This window comes from Gopherus evgoodei, chromosome 6 (genome assembly GCF_007399415.2).
Source record: "Gopherus evgoodei ecotype Sinaloan lineage chromosome 6, rGopEvg1_v1.p, whole genome shotgun sequence".
NCBI lineage: Eukaryota > Metazoa > Chordata > Testudines > Testudinidae > Gopherus > Gopherus evgoodei.
In genome coordinates, this window is record NC_044327.1 from 68,605,669 (window position 1) to 68,628,377 (window position 22,709).

Genomic DNA, 22,709 nt, shown 5'->3' on the forward strand with positions numbered 1-22,709 from the left:
GGGAAGTGGAGCACTCCTTTGCTGCAAAGAGTCTGTTGACTCTGGGACCTATGCCAGGTCCACCAAGGCCACCCCCTGAAATTTCTACCCATCAGACCCAAGATCCCATCCCAGTACAGATGATGCTGGGAGCATACGCTACTACCAGAGAATTACTTAATCTCTTGGTACCTGTGTCCCTGGCAATGCAGAAAGTGTTCCAGCTGGTACCAATAACTATAGTACTTATGCCAGCTCTGCAAGCGCATATAGTACTGATCCCACTTCTGGTACCTGGGAGGCCGATACGCTCCGGGGCAAGTCACCCTCAATGTCCCTGGTACCCTATCTATAGGTTTGGCTTACCTGTCTCCTGTCCACATGGGTTCTGCTCCCCCATGATCGCAGGACTCACTCATCTTTGTCAGATACAGAAGTGGGGCCTGTTTCTCCCATACTTGCTGGAAAGCTTACCCTCCATCAGAGCCCTGTGGTCCATGGATATTCCAGCAGTCCCAACACTGGGCACATCACAAGGATCAACGGCCTCTGCAACCATGGGGCCCACTGTCAACATGTTAATGGCCATTCTGGACATCATGGGGTTTCCCTCTCCCTGTTAGGATCTCCCCTCACCTGTCTGAGTTGACTTCATTGGGGGTTCACCGAGATCGTTGGCACCACAGACAGTGTTCTCGGATGCATGGTACCAGTACAGGCACCAAGCAACTGGAAGTTGCTCAGACAACTCCTCCACCATAAGAGACAGATCAGCCATTGCCTCAGCAGCTTCTTCCTCATTACAAGATGAGGCTGTAGAGATTGTGAGCAATTACACTGGTCTACAATTTTTGAGAAGTCGTCTGCTTCAGAGATAAAATGTGCTATTTATTGTGTATTTTGATGTGCTGAATTCAAATATGACAATTAAACCAACTGATTGGCTACTGTTTCTAAGATATTTAAGTTTTTACATTTTATGTCTATGAATATTATGTAGATAGTAGAATTTTAATCATAAATTGTAAACCTAGGTCTTCTCATGTGTTTATGGTTGCTTTACATGATAAGATTTCACCTGTCCTGTTTATGTAACACGTTAAAAATCAGCAAAAGGGTTATATAAATAAATTTCATTATGAAACAAAAGGCAAAAAGCTATTATGTACATAGTTTAGTCCTATTCGCTGTCTACTCGGCGCTTCTTGGCTTGTCTCTTGTATTCATTAAATGGAGCATCTCTTGTCACTGTCCAGCAATAGTCTGCAAGCATTGATGGGCTCCATTTGCCCTGATAGCCTGCCAGGAGATTCCACTGCTGTAGTCTGGAGCCCAACAGCTCTGCCTTACTGTTGGGTAGTTCCAAATCCCTGACAAGGTCATTCAGTTCACCTTGTGTTATGAGGTGTGGTTCAGAGGAGGAGGATGGGAGAAAATGTGGGTCCTGTGACATTGATGGTTCAGGACCAGAAGTTTCATCCTCTTCCTCTTCCTCGTCTGACTCAAGTGAGAATGATTCTGGTGCATCAGGAACCGGCAGTCCTTCTTCGTGGGGTACTGGGTGTATAGCTGATGGAATGTTTGGATAATGCACAGTCCACTTTTTCTTCTTTGACACACCTTTCCCAACTGGAGGCACCATGCAGAAGTAAGAATTGGTGGTATGATCTGTTGGCTCTCTCCAAATCATTGGCACTGCAAAAGGCATAGATTTCCTTTTCCTGTTCAACCACTGGTGAAGATTTGTTGCACAAGTGTTGGAGCATATGTGTGGGGCCCACCTCTTGTCCTGATCTCTAATTTTGCAGCCAAAAGAAAGGTGATAGGCTTTCTTAACCATAGTGGTTATGCTGCGCTTTTGTGATGCAAAAGTCACTTCACCACAAACATAGCAGAAGTTATCTGCACTGTTCACACAAGGACAAGGCATCTCTGCTCACTTTGGCTAAACAGAAATGTGTCCCTTTGCAAAATCAAACACTGACAAAGAAGAGAGCATGACACTGTATGATTTCTAGAGCTGATATAGGGCAATTTGTTCAGCAGAGTGATGTAAGCTTCGTTATGATTGCATCATCCATGACTTCTAGGAATAACATGATGCAATTCATATCATGTATGATGCAATACCAGCTTCAGATTGCATCATTCATTGTTTTGCCTCAAAAGCAAGTACTGTCCAAACCCAGTCATAGATTTATTCATAGATCCAGTCAAAGATGTATTTTAGTCATTTCTGGTTTAAATTGAGATCCCTTCCCTTTATAACTCACTTATCCTCCGCCATTCCCAAGTCAAGGGTCGTATATACTGACCCAATAGCATACCTTGAAAACTAGAGCCAATCAACAATTTTAAGCATCAGTTTCGTTCTCAGTGACCCAGAATTAGTAAAGTTGGACTACATTTATTTCAGAAGCATTTTGGCTGTAGAGCAGTGTTATTCACCACCAGAGGATAATGTAGCTCACCAAGAACTGCTTAAAGGGATAGCCTTGGTTTTAGACATTCAAGTGACAGAGGTCTGCGAGAAATCCCACAAGATAATGGATATTTTAGCTTTTGCAGGATCCTCCAGAGCGGTGCTTCTGATTAACAAAGCAATTCTGGAACCAGTTAAAATGCTTTGACAGACCCCGTATTCCCACCTGCCTATGGCAAAATGGGCAGAGAGGAGATACTGTGTCCCTTCTGAAGGCTTCAAACACCTCTACTCTCACCCAGCCGCAGACCCTTTGGTGATGGCAGCAACTAATGAGTGGGAGAGGCAGGCGTTGTTGCCAAGCATTGGTGCCAGTGAGTAAGGAATCAAAGAGGCTGAACCAGTTCGGTTGTAAACTCTATTCAACAGGAGGTCTATGGCTAAGAATTGCTAAACAGCAAGCTCCCCCAAGTCACTACAACTCACCTTGTGGGAAAATGTAATGAAGTTTAAAGACAGGCTACCAGAGGACTCCAGGCAGGAGTTCATTCTCATGATAGAAGAGGGTAAGCTGGTGGCAAGGACAGCTCTTCAGGACAGTTTGAATGCAGTGGACTCAGCAGCTTGTTCCATGACATCTGTTATCTCTGTGAGGAGGTGTTTGTGTTTGCAAATTTCTGGTCTCCTTCCTGAAGTACAGCAGACCATCTAGGATTTACATTTGAGGATCTGTCCCTCCTTTCAGAAAAGATGGACAACAGGCTGCATAGCCTACAAGATTTCAAAGTAACACTAAAGTCCTTTGGAATTTACATATCAGCAATGAAGAGGAATCAATTTCAGCCCCAACAGGCTCACAGATATCAGAGCTTTATACCTCTGTCCCAAGACCTGCCAAGGAAAAAGGTATCATCTGTGACTGCAGGGTCCTCTCGACAAACAGCCCTGTCTAAACATGTATTTTGACAGGCTTATCAAGGGCAGCACACCAATAAATTGAATGTGTCCTACCCATACCTTCGTCAGTCATCTATCCCACTTCTTCTGTGCTTGGACTAACATCACATCAGATTGCTGAGTCTTAAGCACTGTGGATTTGGAGTATTCCCTTCAATTTTTTTCTATTCCCCCTTCTAACTCACCTTCCCATCTCTCTTCAGGTACCACTCTCACAAAACCATTCTTCAGCAGGAGGTTCAATCTCTGCATTAGTGTGAGCAATAGAAGAAGTTACTTTATTCTTCAGAGCAAAGAATTTTTATTCCAACAATTTCCTCATTCCCAAAGCAAAAAGCAGTCTTGGACCTATTTTAAATCTAATAGAGTTAAACAAGTACCTGAAGAAATTAAGTTCTGCCTGGTTATCCTGACTTTCATAATTCCTTCCCTGGAACAGGGCGACTGGGGTGATGCTCTCAACTTTCAAGGACACTTATTTTTATATAGAGATCTGGCCAGAGCACCACAAGTTCCTCAGGTTCATAGCAAATTGAACTATATTACCAGGTCACAATACTTTCATTCGGCCTGTCAGCATCCCTTCACATTTTTCACAAAGTGCATGGTGCCAGTAGCAGTGTATCTGCGAAGATAGGGAATCCATGTGTTCCCCTATCTGAATGACTGCTTGGTGAGGAGCTGGTGACACTGTCAAGTGCTGTCCAGCAGGACCATCACTGAATGCACCTTCAGTGCCCTGGGTCTGTTACTCAGTCAAAACAAATCCAGTTGTAAAACCTGTGCAAAGAGTTTATTGGAGCACTCCTGGAGGCTATGCAAACCAGAGCATTTCTGTCCCAAGCAAGGTTCCAAACACTCCAAGGCCTGGTGCTAAAAGCACATTTAATTACTGCAGTGCACACTTGCCTCAGACTTCTGGGGAACATGGGCACATGTCCCCATGTGTTGTGACATGCGAGACTATGCCTCAAGGCTTCAAGTATGTCTAGCATCAGTGTATATCTCCTGTCGTTATCGTCTAGACAGAGTGATTCATGTTCCAGGGGTAATTTTGCCCTCTCTGGACTGGTAGACAGGCCCTTTGGATGTTTGTGTCGGTGTTCCCTTTGTTTCTCCACAGCCAGAGCTCATTTTGGTCACAGCTGCCTCATCCCTAGGTTGGGGGCACACATCAGAACTCTACAAACCTGGTTCTTGCAGGATCTGACTCATAAACATCAGAGAGCTACATGTTATCTGGTAAGAAGGAACTGAGGTAGGATGTGGTCAGCTCCATCCTCTTGTACCAGCATGCATTGATGTGTAGTGGTGGAGGGCACTCAAGCCGCCCCGATGGGTACAACTGAGGGGAAAAGTTCTCTAACATCTGTGCACAAGGCCCTCACACACCTACAATGGAATGGACATGTACCACACATCTAAACAACAGCTATGGAAAGATGGGTAATCTTTTTTGCCTTTCATTGTTATGGTGATAATTCTTGTAGCATGTTATATTTGCAGGTTTAAGACAGGAATTAGCCGCAGAGAAAAAGAGAGCATGATAGATTTTTGCTGACCTAGATTTCTGACATGCATCCTTAGGCTACTTACCCTGAGGCGCTAACACAAGTTTTGTGTACAAACTATCCTTTTCTGATTTGATATATGATTGATGTGTCATATTTATTAATATAATAGTCTGTCTTAAAAAAGAGAAGTAGAAGAATAGTAAAAATGCTGTAGTGTTACTTTCAAAGGAAATTATTTAATGTGAATGCAGAGATAAGGTTATGAGAATTTGAATTCATGACCTTTTGGAATAAAAAACTTAGTCACATAGAGTATTTTAAAATTGTCAGCACTTACTTCTTTTTCCATTAAAAATAATTGTAAAGATGAATTTTGTAAATCGAATGTTTAACTATAATTTTACAATTATTTGAAATTTGGTAAATCTAAGATATGAACATTCCACCTGAATTTGGTTTAGGCAGGTTAACTTTATGGCATGTGCATTGGGAGGCTTTGAGGAAAGTAGGGATTTGGGATTATCCTACGCTAGAGCTAATGAATTTTCACATCAGGAAGTCCTGACTCAAAATGTCAGAGTTTAGTGGGACAGGCTAGAAAATAGGCACACTAATCAGAGAGAGAGAGGGTAAACAAAAAAAGCCAGAGCATTCATATCATAATTATCTTTAGTCCCAGTTGAAATATATATTGCTTTATAGAAATAATGTATTTATCTAAATGTATTTTCGAGTATTAATGTTTGAATAAAGATATACTGAATGTTTAAACTGTATCAAAATGCAAACTTTCTTAATCTGAGATTTTTTCCTTTTTAGCTTCATTTACAACCTCTTGGGTTCAGTCAGAAATAAGAACAATGAAACCTATTTATCCAAAAAAAAAAAAAAGTCTCTTCCTCTTCCTTCCTCCTTTTTCCTCCTTTTCACTCTCCATTCTATAAAAAGAAGAGATGGAAAGCGTAATTAAAACATACATTGATTGGATGCAGAGCTGTGTGAGCTGTACAATTCTATAGAAGTACTCAAAATCAGACCTGGTCTCACTTTAATCACACTGTGGTCAGAAACACATTTAAGCTTGTCTCCAAGGAAAGCACACCACACCGGGGAGGAGTATAAAAATATTGCTCAGCCATGCAAGAGTGAAATCAGGAAGGCCAAATCACACTTGGAGTTGCAGCTAGCAAAGGATGTTATAAGTAACAAGAAGGGTTTCTTCAGATATGTTAGCAACAAAAAGAAGGTCAAGGAAGTGTGGGCCCCTTACTGAATGAGGGAGGCAACCTAGTGACAGAGGATGTGGAAAAAGCTAATGTACTCAATGCTTTTTTTGCCTCTGTCTTCATGAACAAGGTCAGCACCCAGACTAGTGCACTGGGCAGCACAGTATGGGGAGGAGGTGACCAGCCCTCTGTGGAGAAAGAAGTGGTTCAGGACTATTTAGAAAAGCTGGGCGAGCACAAGTCCATGGGTCTGGATGCACTGCATCCAAAGGATGCTAAAGGAATTGGCGGATGTGATTGCAGAGCCATTGACCATTATCTTTGAAAACTCATGGCAATTGGGGGAAGTCCCAGATGACTGGGAAAAGGCTAATGGTAGTGCTCATCTTTAAAAAAGGGAAGAAGGAGAATCCGGGGTACTACAAGCCAGTCAGCCTCACCTCAGTCCCTGGAAAAATCATGGAGAAGGTCCTCAAGGAATCAATTCTGAAACACTAAGAGGAGAGGAAAATGATCAGGACCAGTCAGTATGGATTGACCAAGGGCAAGTCATGCCTGACTAACCTAATTGCCTTTTAGGATGAGATAACAGGCTCTGTGGATGAGGGGAACGCAGTGGATGTGTTATTCCTCGACTTTAGCAAAGCTTTTGATACGATCTCCTGCAGTATTCTTGCCAGCAAGTTAAAGTAATATGGATTGGATGGATGGACTATAAGATGGATAGAAAGCTGGCTAGATCATCGGGCTCAACAGGTAGTGATCAATGGCTCCATGTCTAGTTGGCAGCTGGTATCAAGCGGAGTGCACCAAGGATCGGTCTTGGGGCCAGTTTTGTTCAAGATATTCATTAATGATCTGGAGGATGGCATGGATTGCACCCTCAGCTAGTTTGCAGATGACACTACACTGGGAGGAGTGGTAGATACAGTGGAGAGTAGGGCTAGGATACAGAGGAACCTAGACAAATTAGAGAATTGGGCCAAAAGAAATCTGATGAGGTTCAACAAGGACAAGTGCAAAGTCCTCTGCACTTAGGACGGAAGAATCCCATGCACTGCTGCAGACTACGGACCAAGTGGCTAGGCAACAGTTCTGCAGAAAAGGACCTAGGGGTTACAGTGAATGAGAAGCTGGATATTAGTCAACAGTGTGCCCTTGTTGCCAAGAAGGCTAACGGTGTCTTGGGCTATATTAGTAGGAGCATTGCCAGCAGATCGAGGGATGTGATCATTCCCCTCTATTCGGCATTGGTGAGGCCTCATCTGGAATTCTGTATCCAGTTTTGGGCCCCACACTACAAGAAGAGTGTGGAAAAATTGGAAAAGAGTCCAGGGGAGGGCAACAAAAATTATTAGAGGGCTGGCACGCATGATTTATGAGGAGAGGCTGAGGGAACTGGGATTATTTAGTCTGCAGAAGAGAAGAATGATAGCTGCTTTCAACTACGTGAAAGGGAGTTCCAAAGAGGATGGATCTAGACTGTTCTCAGTGGTACCAGATGACAGAACAAGGAGTAATGGTCTCAAGTTGCAGTGGGGGCAGCTTAGGCTGGATATTAGGAAAAACTTTTTCATTAGGAGGGTGGTGAAGCACAAGAATGGGTTACCTACGGAGGTGGTGGAATCTCCTTCCTTAGACGTTTTTAAGGTCAGGCTTGACAAAGCCCTGACTGGGATGAATTAGGCCTGGTCTACACTACGCGTTTAAACCAAATTTAGCAGCGTTAAACCGATTTAACCCTGCACCCGTCCACAAAACAAGGCCCTTTATATCGATATAAAGGGTTCTTTAAACCTGTTTCTGTACTCCTCCCCAACGAGAGGAGTAGCACTGAAATCGGTATTGCTATGTTGGATTAGGGTTAGTGTGACCGCAAATCGACGGTATTGGCCTCCGGGCGGTATCCCACAGTGCACCATTGTGACCGCTCTGGAAAGCAATCTGAACTCAGATGCAGTGGCCAGGTAGACAGGAAAATCCCCGCGAACTTTTGAATTTCATTTCCTGTTTGCCCAGCATGGAGCTCTGATCAGCACAGGTGGCCATGCAGTCCCAAATCCAAAAAGAGCTCCAGCGTGGAACGTAATGGAGATACTGGATCTGATCGCTGTATGGGGAGACAAATCTGTTCTACCAGAGCTCCGTTACAGAAGATGAAATGACAAAGCATTTGAAAAAATCTCCAGGCTATGATAAACAGAGGCCACAGCAGGGACTCAGCACAGTGCTGCGTGACAAGCGTAACGGAAAGCCAAAGAATCAAATGGACGCTCATGGAGGGAGGGAGGGAGGACTGAGGACTCCAGCTATCCCACAGACCCCGCAGTCTCCGAAAAGCATTTGCATTCTTGGCTGAGCTCCCAATGCCTGTAAGGTCAAAAACATTGTCCTAGGTAGTTCAGGGTATATCTCGTCAATTTCCCCTCCTCCCCTGTGAAAGAAAAGGGGAAAAAATCGTTTCTTGCCATTTTTCAGTGTCACCGTATGTCTACTGCATGCTGCTGGTAGACGTGGTGCTGGGGCGCTGAACAGCAGCATCCCCTCCCCTTCCTTTCCTGATGGCAGACGTTACAAAATGGTGGAAAACCGTCATCATCCTGTGAGTGCTCCTGGCTGGCCTCGGTGAGGTCGGCCGGGGGCGTGTGGGTAAAAATGGGAATGACTCCCTGTCATTCCTGGCAGACGGTACAAAATGCTTGGTAACCGTCCTCATCATAGAAGCTGGAGCCTGAGCTCCATCAGCCCCCCCCCCCTTTCGTGTCTAAAGAAAAGATTCTGTACTCCCTGGACTATCATAGCAACGGGAGGCTGCGCCCCCCCCCCCCTTTAATGTCCTGCCTGGACTATCATAGCAGCTGGAGGCTGCCTCCCCCTCATTTTATCTCACTAAAAAGTCAGTGTTTCTTATTCCTGCATTCTTTATTACTTCATCACACAAATAGGGGGACATTGCAATGGTAGCCCAGGAGGGTTGGGGGAGGAGGGAAGCAACGGGTGGGGTTGTTGCAGGGGCACCCTCTAGGATGGCATGCAGCTCATCATTTCTGTGAGATCTCTGGGGCTCTGACCCGGAGCGGCTGTGCTGTCTGGCTCTCAAGTACACTTGCCCCATATTCTAGGCAGGACTGACTCTATTTTTAGACAAAACATAAAGAAGGGAATGATCCGGAGAGTCATTCCCATTTTTGTTCATGCGCCCCTGGCTTATCTCAACGAGGCCAGCCAGGAGCACCCATGACAGCAGCAGACAGTACAAAATGATTGATAACCGTCATCGCAAATTTCCAATTGCAAACAGTGCAAAATGACTGATAATCATCATCTCATCACCAATTTACAATGGCAGACAGTGCAATAGGGATGGTAACCATCTCTGCCTCCTGGCAAAGGCAAATGAATGCTGCTGTGTAGCACTGCAGTACCGCCTCTGTCAGCAGCATCCAGTACACATACAGTGACAGTGACAAAAGGCAAAACAGGCTCCATGGTTGCCATGCTATGGTGTCTGCCAGGGCAATCCAGGGGAAGAAGGGCGCGAAATGATTGTCTGCCGTTGCTTTCACGGAGGAAGTATTGAGTGACGACATTTACCCAGAATCACCCGCGACACTGTTTTTGCACTATCATGCATTGGAATCTCAACCCAGAGTTCCAATGGGCGGGGGAGACTGCGGGAACTATGGGATAGCTACGGGATAGCTACCTACAGTGCAACGCTCCAGAAATCGACGCTAGCCTCGACATGGACACATACCACCGAATTAATGTGCTTAGTGTGGCCACATGCACTCGACTTTATACAATCTGTTTTACAAAACCGGTTTATGTAAAATCAGAATAATCTCATAGTGTAGACATACCCTTCGTTAGGGATTGGTCCTGCTATGAGCAGGGGGTTGAACAAGATGACCTCCTAAGGCCCCTTCCAACCCTGATATTCTATGATTCTATGATCTGGGGGGAACGTATCTGGTTCGATTTTAACTAAAAACAGCATTTTCCTAATTTTTTAATTGAATCAGAAACCCAAAAGTTGTGTTTCAAATCAGCCTAAACACTTTGAATTGACTCAAACTAATTTCTCTGAAGTTTTTGTTTTGATTCAGCCATTTCACGTGCTTTTCATGTTTTATTTCTGTTGTTTTTAATAGGCCAAATTTGAAATTGAATCACTGTTTCAAATCAATTTAAAAAAGAAACTAATTGTTTCAACTCTTCAAAAAAAAATTCCCAACCAAAACTATTTGTCAAATTCAACCTGAATTTGGTGAATATTTTTGGAACCTGAAAAATATATTTTTCAGCACAAAAAAAATTTTTTTTATAAGAATTCACTCATCTCTGCTCATTTCACACTCACAAAAATTTGGTAAACATGGGGCAGAGGTTGTTTGCACATCTGTTAAAATAGTGAACCTCCCTCCAACAACCATCCTCCTTTCTTTCCCCTCACATAGTCCTTTTCATTCCATTCTCAAAGAAGTCTCAATTAAGAGGAGAAGGTCCCAGAGTCCTTGAGACCAGGGATGAGATGATTGTGAGTCCTTGGAGGTTTGAGACCTCTGATCTCAAATCTCCTAGTGAACATGCAGGGATTGTTTCTCTTTCAGTCTCCTGTGAACCAAAGTTCAGCATGTGAACCCCATTGTGAAACAAGCACAGCCCTAGTTGGGTACAAGTTTAAGAACAAATTTTTTATCATAAAACAATCTGTGCATGACAACTATGCTATGAATTCATTGTGATGCGGAGAGCAGTAGGGGAAAGTATTTCAACCAGCAATGAATAAAAAATTCCAGCTCAACTGTAAAGTTTTAAATAGCATCACACAGCCTCATCTTTTGTAGTTTTCCAGATTGAGGGGAGGATAAGCATGTTAGAGGAATTGCTCTGGTTTTTGAAGCTGACTCTACTTAATCTCCTAAACTTTAGTGTTTTGTTAGAGCCCATAGAAGAAAACAGTGTGTGAGTTGCCTTTGATGAATTGGGCTAAGATTATGTACTTAGAAATTGTTCAAAGGGTTACTTGACCTTGGGAATTAGAGCTGACCCTGAACCACCTGATCAGTTTTACATATATTTATTTTGTGGATTAGTTAAAACTGCTTGTACAATCAACAGGGATCTAATAAGAGCAATAGGTTTATCTGGTCTTCAGCTGCTATAGACAATCAATTGCCTTGATGCTGAAAACAAGTTTTACTACATCAAACATCAGTTAAACCACATGTACTGCATAGCCTGTATTCCTGTAATTGGTGGCTTATGTTTTCCTAGTTTCTTTCAAAAAGATTGTGCAACATTTGGGAAGGCAACTGAACTGCAAGAATAAAAATCTCTGAGAAAGGTGCAGGACAGATGGAAAAAGTGTTCAGGATTAATTAAAAAAAAATATTGGGTCACCAAAGCTTTCTGAGATATGAATTCTGTATAGTGAACATTGTGGTGCTAGGAGTACCACTGGGGAACCATTTTATTTTCTTGTGGAGCCTTTGTGGGAAAAAACGTAGCAGCCTCAGAAGGAGTGAACTAAGAAGGAATATTAGAAGCAATATCTCTGAATTTCATGTGTTGAAAGGCAATGTGAAATTGACAGGTATAAGATGACAACCCCTTTCCCACAGCAATTGAATAGAGACGTTACAGAACAAAATCATTTCTTTCATTTTTTTTTCCAGCTTTGTGCAGAACTAATTTTTTCCAATGACTGCTCATCTAGGTTGAAAATGCCAACATCCGGGTATCCGGGGCATCATTAAAGAAATTCTTGGAGTGTGGCGAAAGATTTATTTGCATGTCTGTCTGATTGGAATCTCTGTCTTTACATTGTAAGAGCTTGCAGTCTGGGGGAGGTGAGAAGATTTGCCCCTTCTGTCTAGCCTTCCACCCCCAAATCAAAATCAGTACTAGGTAGCTTCTGTGTTTTATGCTTTTCTAGGAATTTCCATTCATTCAAGAGAGAAGCACTTAAACACAAAGTTGAATAAGGAACATATATATATAGATTTTAAATGGTTATCACTAAAATACCCTATGACTAAATCTTCTTGGAATTTCTTTGATTTGCAATTGACATAAATTAGAATTACACAGGCATCACGCGTCCTCCCAGAAAAGATCAGAGAAGACGGCTGGGTAAAGGCATGCTGTGTTTGATTCCATTGATTATCTAACTGCCTTTGGGCAATGGGTCTCAGCCAGAGTGTTATTGATCCACACCATGAAAATAATCAAATGAATTCATTTCTCATCAAACTGCCAATGCCATGACCTTCTCCTCCTCCTCCTCCCCCCTCTGCCCCCGCCTCATAACATGCACAGCTCAGGAGCAAAATATTCACTGCTTTAAAATAAATGTCATTTTCACAATGCTCATGAGAAATGTCAATCTTAACGTTATATCCTTGTAATGAGGAAGGTTACTTAGGTTGAGGTTTTTGTGTTGTAGCATTTTAAACCCAATCTTCTAACACCAGAGTTCATTATTTAGTCAAATCAATAAAAGAATAAGGCCCAAGGCCACTAAAATAATGCTTAAATCCTTTTAAAATTAGCAGTAGTAGTTTTGCTGTACAGCTCTTGGTTTTTGCTTGGACAAAAAAAATGTTCAATGTAATGTAAAAATATTCAGCAGACATACATTTTTCTAGAAAAATAATTACATTAAGGGAACTACAGTTCCCCTTAAAGGTCTGATCCATATAACTCTAGATATATTAGTAGATATTGGAAACAGGAATTTCTTCAGGTTTTTAGTTGTAGCGGTGAGGAAGGGGAGTGGGGCATTACTGATAAACTTAGCTTTTACTGCCAATGGGTAAAGATTTTTGAAAGCATCTAGATGACTTAAGTACCAAAATCCCATTTTCAAAAGTGACCTGTGCAGTTAGACACCTAAATCCCATTGACTTTCAATGAGAGAGAAGCTCCTAATAGCCATATTTTTAAAGATATTTAGACAACTAAGTCCCACAGAAGTTGGTCACCTAAATACCTTTAATTATCTAAGTGTCTAAGTAGCTACGGAAAATGTAATTTAGGCTCCTAAATCATTCTCCGTATCTCTTTTCATTGTTTAACAGGATAAGAGTTCAGACACTAATAAGCTAAAGACAGAAGTGATGACTCCTCCCAGGTGTAGGAGTCCACACAAAGCCAACTTCAGCTCCCCATAGCCCTTCTGTGCGCAGAGTGGCCATGAGAGGGCAGAGGGATCTACACCTCCTGCATGCCATTAAGAAGAGCTCTGTGCCAGCCCCAGATAGACAAGCAGAGAGGGAGCAGGGAGGCCAACAGGTAGATTTTAGGGGCAACATTTATGAGCTTCCAATTATTCAAACGCCCCACATAGGAGGCAGAATTGAGCTATGGTCACAGTTCCAGCCCAGAGGCAGAAATAGTGCTCATGGATGGGCTGCACTGCGGTCCCCTGGCATACCTATGGTATCTAGTGGGGAATTCCATTCCCTTCAGGTCATTAATAATTGGAGATATACCTATCTCCTAGAACTGGAAGGGACCTTGAAAGGTCATCGAGTCCAGCCCCCTGCCTTCACTAGCAGGACCAAGTACTGATTTTTGCCCCAGATCCCTAAATGTGAACTCACAACCCTGGGTTTAGCAGGCCAATGCTCAAACCACTGAGCTATCCATCCACCCGAATGAGGTCTGTGGAGTTCCCTGCAAGAACACTGCATACAACATATTGTTTTTGGGTCACCTTGTCCTGGGTCTTCCCAGAAAAACGCTTTTTTTATTTATGTTTGTGTATCTTTTACTTACATCTTTCAACAGGTTACTTTTGTTCTTTCAGCAACAGCATATTAAGCAGATTAGCAATTCTATGTAAAAGAATTGGGAAAACCATAATTATGCCAGCAAGGACTTGGTCTAAGTGTTACCTCATCTATTCATTCACTATACAAAAATAAACATAATTAAAAATATAGGTATCAAAACTCTTAATCTTACTACTAACAATTCTTCATTTTATATTTTAATATTATAAGTTAGTGCCTGTTATTTTGTGCTACCCTTAATCTATTAGAAAGGTGTGTGGGAGGAGAGAAATATGATCATTCTTTAATGTCAGCATTTCTTTTCTTCTTTAAACATGGGTTTTTCATTCAAAATCCAGTTTCGTTTGTGATTTATTACAAGGAAACTTCATTAGAAATTTTCTTGTGAATGCATTTTGAGGGTTTCTCAATTTTAGGTCCTTAATGTTTAGTTGTTTTTAATGCTACCCCAAGAGCTTTATGCTTTTTTGTCATTTCAGTCACATGATCCCAAATATATTTTCTGAGAAATTATAGCAGATAACGGTTTTCAGACACCAACACTCACTGTTCAGGATTTGAGCTGGACATTTTAACCTTTAGTTTGGAGATCTTTATTTACTATTTCAAGCAGTATGTCAGGGTGAATATAAAGACCCAAGTCTTCAGCTTTCTAGTTTACTTTTTGTAAACATGATTCTTTAAATTTGTACCCCTAAAGTGTACACAGGACTGACACAGGAAGTTCCCTACAAAGTAGTTATTCCAGTTCATTAAAAAAAAATCCAACGTGATTCAAATTGAGGGAAATTTGACAAACTGGGTAGCATTAAATTAACCCATTTATTGCTGGAACTCGTGTTTTAATGATTTTATTTAATTTCTCCAGTGTCCTTTATAACATTGCAATCAGGCTTTACATTATGGCAATTTGAACCCTTATCTTTCCTAAAAAAACCCTCTTGCACGGTGCCTAGGAAATATTGAATGAAAACTTCATTAATTTTCCTGACTGACAGTTTGGTTAGTTGGACTATCTGTCATAATAATCTTCAGTTAGAGGCTGTGAGTTTCTTAACACAGATTCTCACAACTCTGGATTCTTTGTGCAATATTATGGTGTTTTTTGAAATGGCTGTCAGAAATGCTAGTGTTAAAATGCAGCAAACATTTCTTGAAAATATACAGAAAATGGCATTGAATAACCCAGCCCCCAGCTATAGTGACAAAACTCAGCACCTCCAGTCTGACACTGAAGTGAAGTTAAATTGACAGAGTTGGCTGTGAACGAGTGCACCAGTTTCTTTCATTAAATTCACCATAGTCTTGGCTTTTCCCAAGCTTTTTGTTTTTAAGAATTTTAAGTTACTTTTCAACAGAAATTTTTCTGAGACCGTATAACTTATCTCAGAGGCTTTCTTAGATCATCTGCAAAATATATTTTCCATCAATACTTAATTGAGATTTTAGGACATATACAGTGCCAATCAATACAACTGATAAAAGACAAACCCTTTTATGAAATTACAAGAGAAAAAAAGATCAAACTGAGCCCTAAAATTAAAAAAGTCTGTTAAGAGTGTTTTTTAAATATGGTTAGGTGTTAAGTCACATTTGAACTGCAAATCCTTAGTGTGATGAGGCACTACCTATGTTTTTTTCATGAAGAATGTCATTTGTAAAGAAACACCAACTTATGAACAAAGTTGATGCCTCAGTGCATAAAGAATGTCCTGCTTTTGTATACATTAATAAGCCTGGTCTGTGCAACATTTTCAACCTTTTGGCATGGTCTGTTGCTACTTACACAGATTGCTTGAAAATGAACTGAGTGGAAGGGAGATAGGATCACAGGTGCTGGATGTTTATCCGGGCCAAACCATTATTAGTCAACAATGCTACTACAAGAATATAGGGCCATGGCTTGATTTAATATAATTAGCACCGCCATTGGCCTTACCATTTTAAAAAGCTAATAGAAGCTAACTTGAAATAGATCAAAATCCCTGACAAATTACTTCCACTTTAAATAAAATCATTTTTAGAATGAAATTATGGTTTGATCTTCAGAACTGCAAAATCTATTTTTCTCCCATTTTTTAAAAAGTCTGTAGCACTTATTCTCCCCCTAAATCACTGTAATTTGTTCAAATGACATTGCTGCATATTTAAGAAAATTCTTTGTATTTTTGAAGTAACGTGAAATGGAAGAGCTTCCATTGATATATCTGTTTATAAATTATGAGAGAGACAAGGTGGGTGAGGTAATATGAATAATAGAGATATCAGATGCATAAGACCAGTGAACCCTATTAGAATGAAATTACAGCAATCCTCCCTCCCCTGATAAAGACCCCACTGTCTTTTAAAGTATTCACTTTGCCCTTTGATTTTCAATATGAGCTTTTTAAAAGACAGAACAATAAATGATTCTTTTTTTAGCTAACTGGAATAGCTTACACATTAAGTGCATGACTGAAAGTGCCTGCTAACATGCAGGAAGAGAATTTAAGTTAACTGTGTGTTGACGTATCTTTAGTTTAACTATTTCATTTCCAAAATGTGTGAAAGATGTAGACAGCAAAGTTCAACAATGGGATACATTAAGGACTCCATCCTTCAAACACTTACACAAGCATACACAAGTCAGTAGGCCTATTCATGTTAGTAAGAACCAAGGGCCTGATCCAGTTCTAATTGTAGTCATCAGAAAGATCATTCATGTCAATGTGATCAGGTCTAAAGCCCATTGGTAAGTGTTTTCAGGATCAGGCCACTGTTGAGGGAAAAGGCAATGTGAACTAACCAATATTATGTGTGGAACACAAAAAGTGAGGGAATATTTTCTAGAAATATTGTCCGAGTAACTTTTCAATGATGTCTGTTAACTGTGACATTTTTTAAATGATTTTTCCACTTACTTTAAAATGTCTCCCAGCTTATTAAACATTACAGTAATATCCTCATGGAACAGAGGGGATAGTTTTGATAATCCATAGTTTTCCACAAAGCAAAACAGCCATCACTATCTTATTAATATGAAGATTTCAAGAAGTTGAAAGAAAGTCCATCGTTTATAAATAAATACCATCGTTTCACTGGGTAGTCATCACTTAAGAAATATTTTTCTGAATAAGGACAAAACAGCCTATGGAGTTTGGGGGTTTTATTCATTTGAAATATTTGTGAATAATTTAAAATATTTATAATTGAAATATTTATAATATTTTTGAGATTTTTACTCTCAAGTGCTGCACAGTCTGTATCTAGAAGCAATTAGTTACTTTGTTTGAAACATACCAAAACAAACAACCAAAAACACTAAGGCTTCTCTTACAAAATAACAAAAGTAAAAGGCTCTTAATAATCCTGGAGACTTGAGAATGAAACATCTTTGGAATTTATGGGAATATAATACTTGATATTGCTGGAGATGTCGGAGATAATGGTTAGCACAGCCAGCTTTGGAATGTGGGGTTTTCAAGAACTATGTACGCTACAGAACCTGAAATTGATTATTTTGTTAATTTGCAATAACCTTTGTCCTCTCCAAGAGACCACAGTGATTGTTTGAGGCAATAGCATTCAAATGCATGAGCAACTTCTCAACAAAGCCTTTGTCCCTGCAGGGATGTGCATCTCTGTGTGAGCTGAAAGAAACAGAAGAAGGGGACACATACTCCAAAAGTAGATTTGCCACAACTTCTCAATAGGCGTTTCATGATGTCAGTTCTTTTCTGAAACCTCAAAATGTGCTTGAACTAATTATGGAATTTGTGTATTTTGTTTGTTTCATGTTAGAGCACAAAAATATCAGACATGTTTATATTTATACATAGTTTCTACCCCTTCTCCTTTTCCTATCCCACACATAACTGGGAAATAAATTGCTATAATCTTTGCAGTACAAAATTAAGTGGTTTGAATGTCATGATAATCATGTTACATCAATATTTTGGAGGAGACAGGACTTGTCAATTGCATTAATCATCAATCCACAAACATAATGATTTTGTAAAAGAACTACATCAGTTAAGCCAAAATGCGTTCTTTGTCTAAACCATAAGGGAATTTATTCAGACTGTAGAATGTTGTATTAATATAGTTAGTGCTGTTATTTTATTATTAAAGAAGTCCTAAGCAAAGATTCTGCTTCTGGGCATTAGGGCAGTCTTTTAAACTCTGTGGAACATATCTGCCTTAACTGATCAAATGCATAGCACTTCACACAAAATGATTCCAGAAATCTTTCATTTTGTTGTGGCTATAGGCAACAGTTATAATTGAGCCACTTGAGATTGTTATTCATTCAACTATTAGCTGGGGGGGGGAAATCAAACATTTGTTATTAAGTATACTTTTAAAAAACATTGAATTGAGGAAACAGTAAACTAAAGCTGGAGAAAGGAGAAAAAGAGTGAATAAACTTGACTACTCTATAACTCTATTCCCTCTAAATTTTGGATTCCATCTTTAAAACATGGGAGAGGTTGTGGGTTTGTGAAGTATGTCTAACAAAAGCTAGTTCATGACTCAATAACTGAAGTTCTTTCCGTACTGTGGACTCATGGCATATTTCACCCCATGATATAAAGACAAACTTCCCTCTACACTCACAACATGGAAAAATGGGCTTCCATATTATACCATCGAGCATGCAGAGAGAAAGCTGCATGTACCGTTTCCGTATACCTGACTGTCCAATAAAAAAACAACAATGCTGGAGTGACCAAAACTTTAAATAGGAGCCTTTTGGACCCAATCCATTTGCAATGCATGGAGTAGTGATCTCTAAAATGAGCCCATTTTCTTTTTTCATGATATGACTATTATGTAGCTGTGCAGAAATAGGGCAATTGTGCCCTTTTAACCCTGGCCGTTGTACTCATCTTTGCTCAATTCATGATCTTTCATCATTTGATGCTATGCTTACCTGTTAAAATATCTCTAACATTACTTGCAAAAAAGAAATATTTAAAAATTGATCCACTGGATAGTTATAGAAGAAATACTTCTTATGCTCCTGAGCAGTAGGTATTAAATAAAACTAAGAGCTTTATAAAATTTAGACAAGTAAATATTACTTTTGAATAATAGGTATTCAGTAGAGTTAGGCAACTGACAATATGTTTAATCTGCTGGTGCCCTGACACTGAAGCCAGTGCTCTGCTGCCTAGGGAGGTGAAACCTGGAAGGGAAGAGCTCCTAACATCAGCATTCCCCATAGTCAGCTGCCTGTGTTCCTATGCAAGAGCTACATAGCCTCACACAGAAGCTTGCTTGAACCTTGCTTGCATGAGTTGCTGCTCCAACACCTCATCTCCCTATGACAATCGTGGTAGTTAATGAGCATAAACATGTTCCCCTAAGAAACTCCAGTTTTATATCTCTGGACTAAAATGGTATTGTAAGTATCTTATCATTTGAGGAGTTTTTTAAGATTTGAGTTAACAGAAGTGTTCTCTCTCACAGTGATTTGTGCGACTTAAATACTATTTTTATTAAGCTGTATCCTTGTTTTTTTAATGATGATGATTTATAATAAATTTTGTTGAATGAATGCTGATATGGATTACAAATATGGTAAGAATTTATTCTTATTGATAATCAGCAATTATTTCTTATATAACTCTATTCCTGATTTGGGTTTAGTTCCAGTCTAAGAGAAGGGTATTATGTGAGATACCTTGGGGGGAGAAAAGGAGAGGGGCAGGAAAGGGAGACGTGCCTGCGGGAGGTCCACCGGAGCCACCTGCTGCCCTCCCAGCAACCGGCAGAGCGTCCCCCGCGGCATGCCGCCCCAAGCATGCACTTGGCACGCTGGGGCCTGGAGCCGGCCCTGGCACAGTACTACACTTTTTAAACTTCTGAGGTGAGATTCTGTGCTACACCTCTCAGCCCTGACCTACACTACAAACTTATACAGGTAAAATTATGTTGCTGAGGGGGTGGAAAGTCCACTCCCATGTGCGACACAGTTATGCGGACTCAACTCCCAGTGTAGACAGCGCTATGTTGACCGGAGAGCTTCTCCCATCAACATAGCTACCACTCTTGGGAAGTGCGCCCATCAGCGTAGGTAGCATCTTCACTGAGTGCTACAGTGACTGCTCCACTGGTGAAGGTCCGCTGCTGCAGCACTGGAAGTGTAGATAAGCCCCCGAAAGGGAGAAGACATCTGTCTACACCAGGGGTTGGATTTTTCACACCCCTGAGCAACGTAGTTAAACCAATATAAATTGGTAGTGTAGACCAAGCGTGGAGCTGTGACTTTAAGCCACCTTTGCACCCTCTCATTCCTGGGCTACTCTGGTGGTTGGTGAGGTCCCTGGTGTAACTTAGGCCTGGTCTACACTGGGGGGTGATCGATCTAAGTTACACAACTTCAGCTACGTGAATAACGTAGCTGAAGTCAATGTACTTAAATCTACTTACTGCAGTGTCTTCACCACAGTGAATCAACTGCTGCTGCTCCCCCGTTGACTCTGCCTGCACCTCTCGCCGAGCTGGAGTACAGGAGTCGATAGGAGAGCACTCGGGGATAGATTTATCGCATCTAGACTAGATGCAATACATTGATCCTTGCTGGATCGATCGCTGCCCACCCATCCAGCCGGTAGTGAAGACATACCCTTAGAGAGCTCTTGGACCTGTCTCAGTTTCAGTAGTCATCCAAGGCTTCCCTTATGGACCACAGCATGGACCAGAATCTCCTCAGGGTTGTGTGCTGTAGCCCTGCCCCTGACATACTCCTTATGGCCCGCCAGGGGCTTTCCATACACATGCAGCGTCCCAAGTTTGGGAAACACTCCACTAGAGGAATCCTCTTGCATTCTTGAACTGGAGTTTTTAGGACCCTTTACACCACTTTTGCCCTTTTTCTCAGCATAAAGGGTCCAGAGCAAAGGCAGGTTATCGTCCCTGGAGACTTAGTTTAATTTTATAATGACGCCTAAATTATACTGAAACCTAGTACTTCTGTAGATACAGAGATTTCAGCAATTACAGCTTTGACACCAGAAAGGTATAGATGGTCTGTCATTACCTCTGTCACTGTCTGCTCTTGGCAAATGTTGCTATCCACTTCACTGAAAAACTTTTAGATTCAGCTGATTGTTTATCAGCTGCAGCCCTTAATTTCATTGAAGAAGATTTTTGAGGCTAATGGGGGGCGGGGCTTAAATCAGAAATTGATTCTCTTGGATCAAAATATGATGTATTTGACTAACTTTATCTTGAGGGCATAATAGAAGCAATGAGGAAAAAAACCTAGAAACAATTCCCTGATATAGATGTTAAAGAATATAGTAGTAAAACTCTCTCTGGAGTCCAATATAGAACACTGCCTGAAGCATTTTTTTGAAAAACTGAGACTTTTGAGAATTACTGAAAAATCTAACAATGTCGGCAGGGGCAGCTCCAGGTGTACAGGGAGACTTTGGCAAACCAGTAAAGTGCTTGAAACCACTATGGCTTATTGTTAAAGACGCCCTAGTCAGCAAGCTGTAAATTGGCCATTCAGCAATCGCAGCTTGATCAAGGCAGGAGGGGAGTGGGGTTTGGCTGTGACAGAAAGGGCAGCTTGACCCCGCATTCTTCCTGATAAGAATTGTATTGAAGTTGCTGATACATTTTAGAAGAGCAGGATGTGCCCCAGGAATGTCTCTTGGGGTCTCAGGGCTGCAGGCTCTGGAAAAACCCACACCTGGTTAATAATTAATCAGAAGGAACTTCCTGCTTGATCATTGAAATGCTTACTTAACAAGGTTTCGTTAAGGGACATGTCATTCTATTACTAATGTATAAATAAGGGGAAAAAGCTTGAGATAGTGGGACTCATTTGGGGACTCCTCAGGACTGGTCTCTCTCTCTGGATGCATCTTGTGTTCCCCAGTGGCAAACGGGCTGCTGCTGTGTCAATCGAAAGCCACACTCAGCTTTGGTAATTATCAAGGGTTGGAGGTGTTTTACTAATCTTGTTGCAGACGTGTGTAAGTGTTTGAGACTAGTAAATTTTAGCTTTAAGTGAAAGCACTCTTGTGTTGTCCCGTTTGTGCCAGCAATCTATCGGTCAGATGACCATCTCCCCCCTGATTTATTTCCTGACACCTCCTCGCATAGAGTAAAAGTTACCAAGAGCTTTGGGTTGAAAGAAACCCGGGTAACACAAGCACCAGTGCAGCAAGCACGTGCCTGGGGCGGCAAGCCGTGGAGGGCGGCCTGCCGGTCGCTGTGAGGGCAGGAGTCAGGCAGCCTTCAGCAGCATGCCTGCGGGAGGTCCGCTGGTCCCGCGGCTTCGGCAGCAATTCGGCAATGGGTACGCTGAAGGTGCGGGACTGGCAGATCACCTGCAGAAACGCTGCCGAATCCACGTGACCAGCCGAAGGCCGCCTGACTGCCGTGCTTGGGGCGGCAAAAAACATAGAGCTGTCCCTGAATGTCGGGGGCTTTTGGATTTTCCTTGACATCTGAGTGGGGAGGGCCTGCCTGAATTTACTGTTCATTTCTTAAATTCGGTGTTGCTTTTTAACCCTCAAGTTCAGCTGTTAATGGCATCAATTCACTGATCTTGCTTTTAGGGGCAAGGACTATTTTCCTTATGTGCAGATAGCACCTATCACATTGTATTGAAATACAAATAAATGATAATGTATTTTTATAATGTAATTGATTTATCTTCAGCTAATAGCCTTTCTTTTGACATTTCAATAGGTGGAGATTAATGAAAGTTGGTTGGAGAAAAAATATAACATTTAACATGAAGATGTAAACATTCATGTTTTTCCCTTGGTGTCCAACGTCATACAGGCTTTCTTTAAGTGCTAGATTT

At 41.3% G+C, this 22,709-nt stretch overlaps 1 protein-coding gene across 3 annotated transcripts in view; it reads left to right on the forward strand.

Moving 5' to 3' along the window:
- The window catches only part of FBXL17 (F-box and leucine rich repeat protein 17), a 486,275-nt gene that overhangs the window by 457,509 nt on the left and 6,057 nt on the right, over positions 1–22,709 (forward strand). The window lies entirely within an intron of this gene.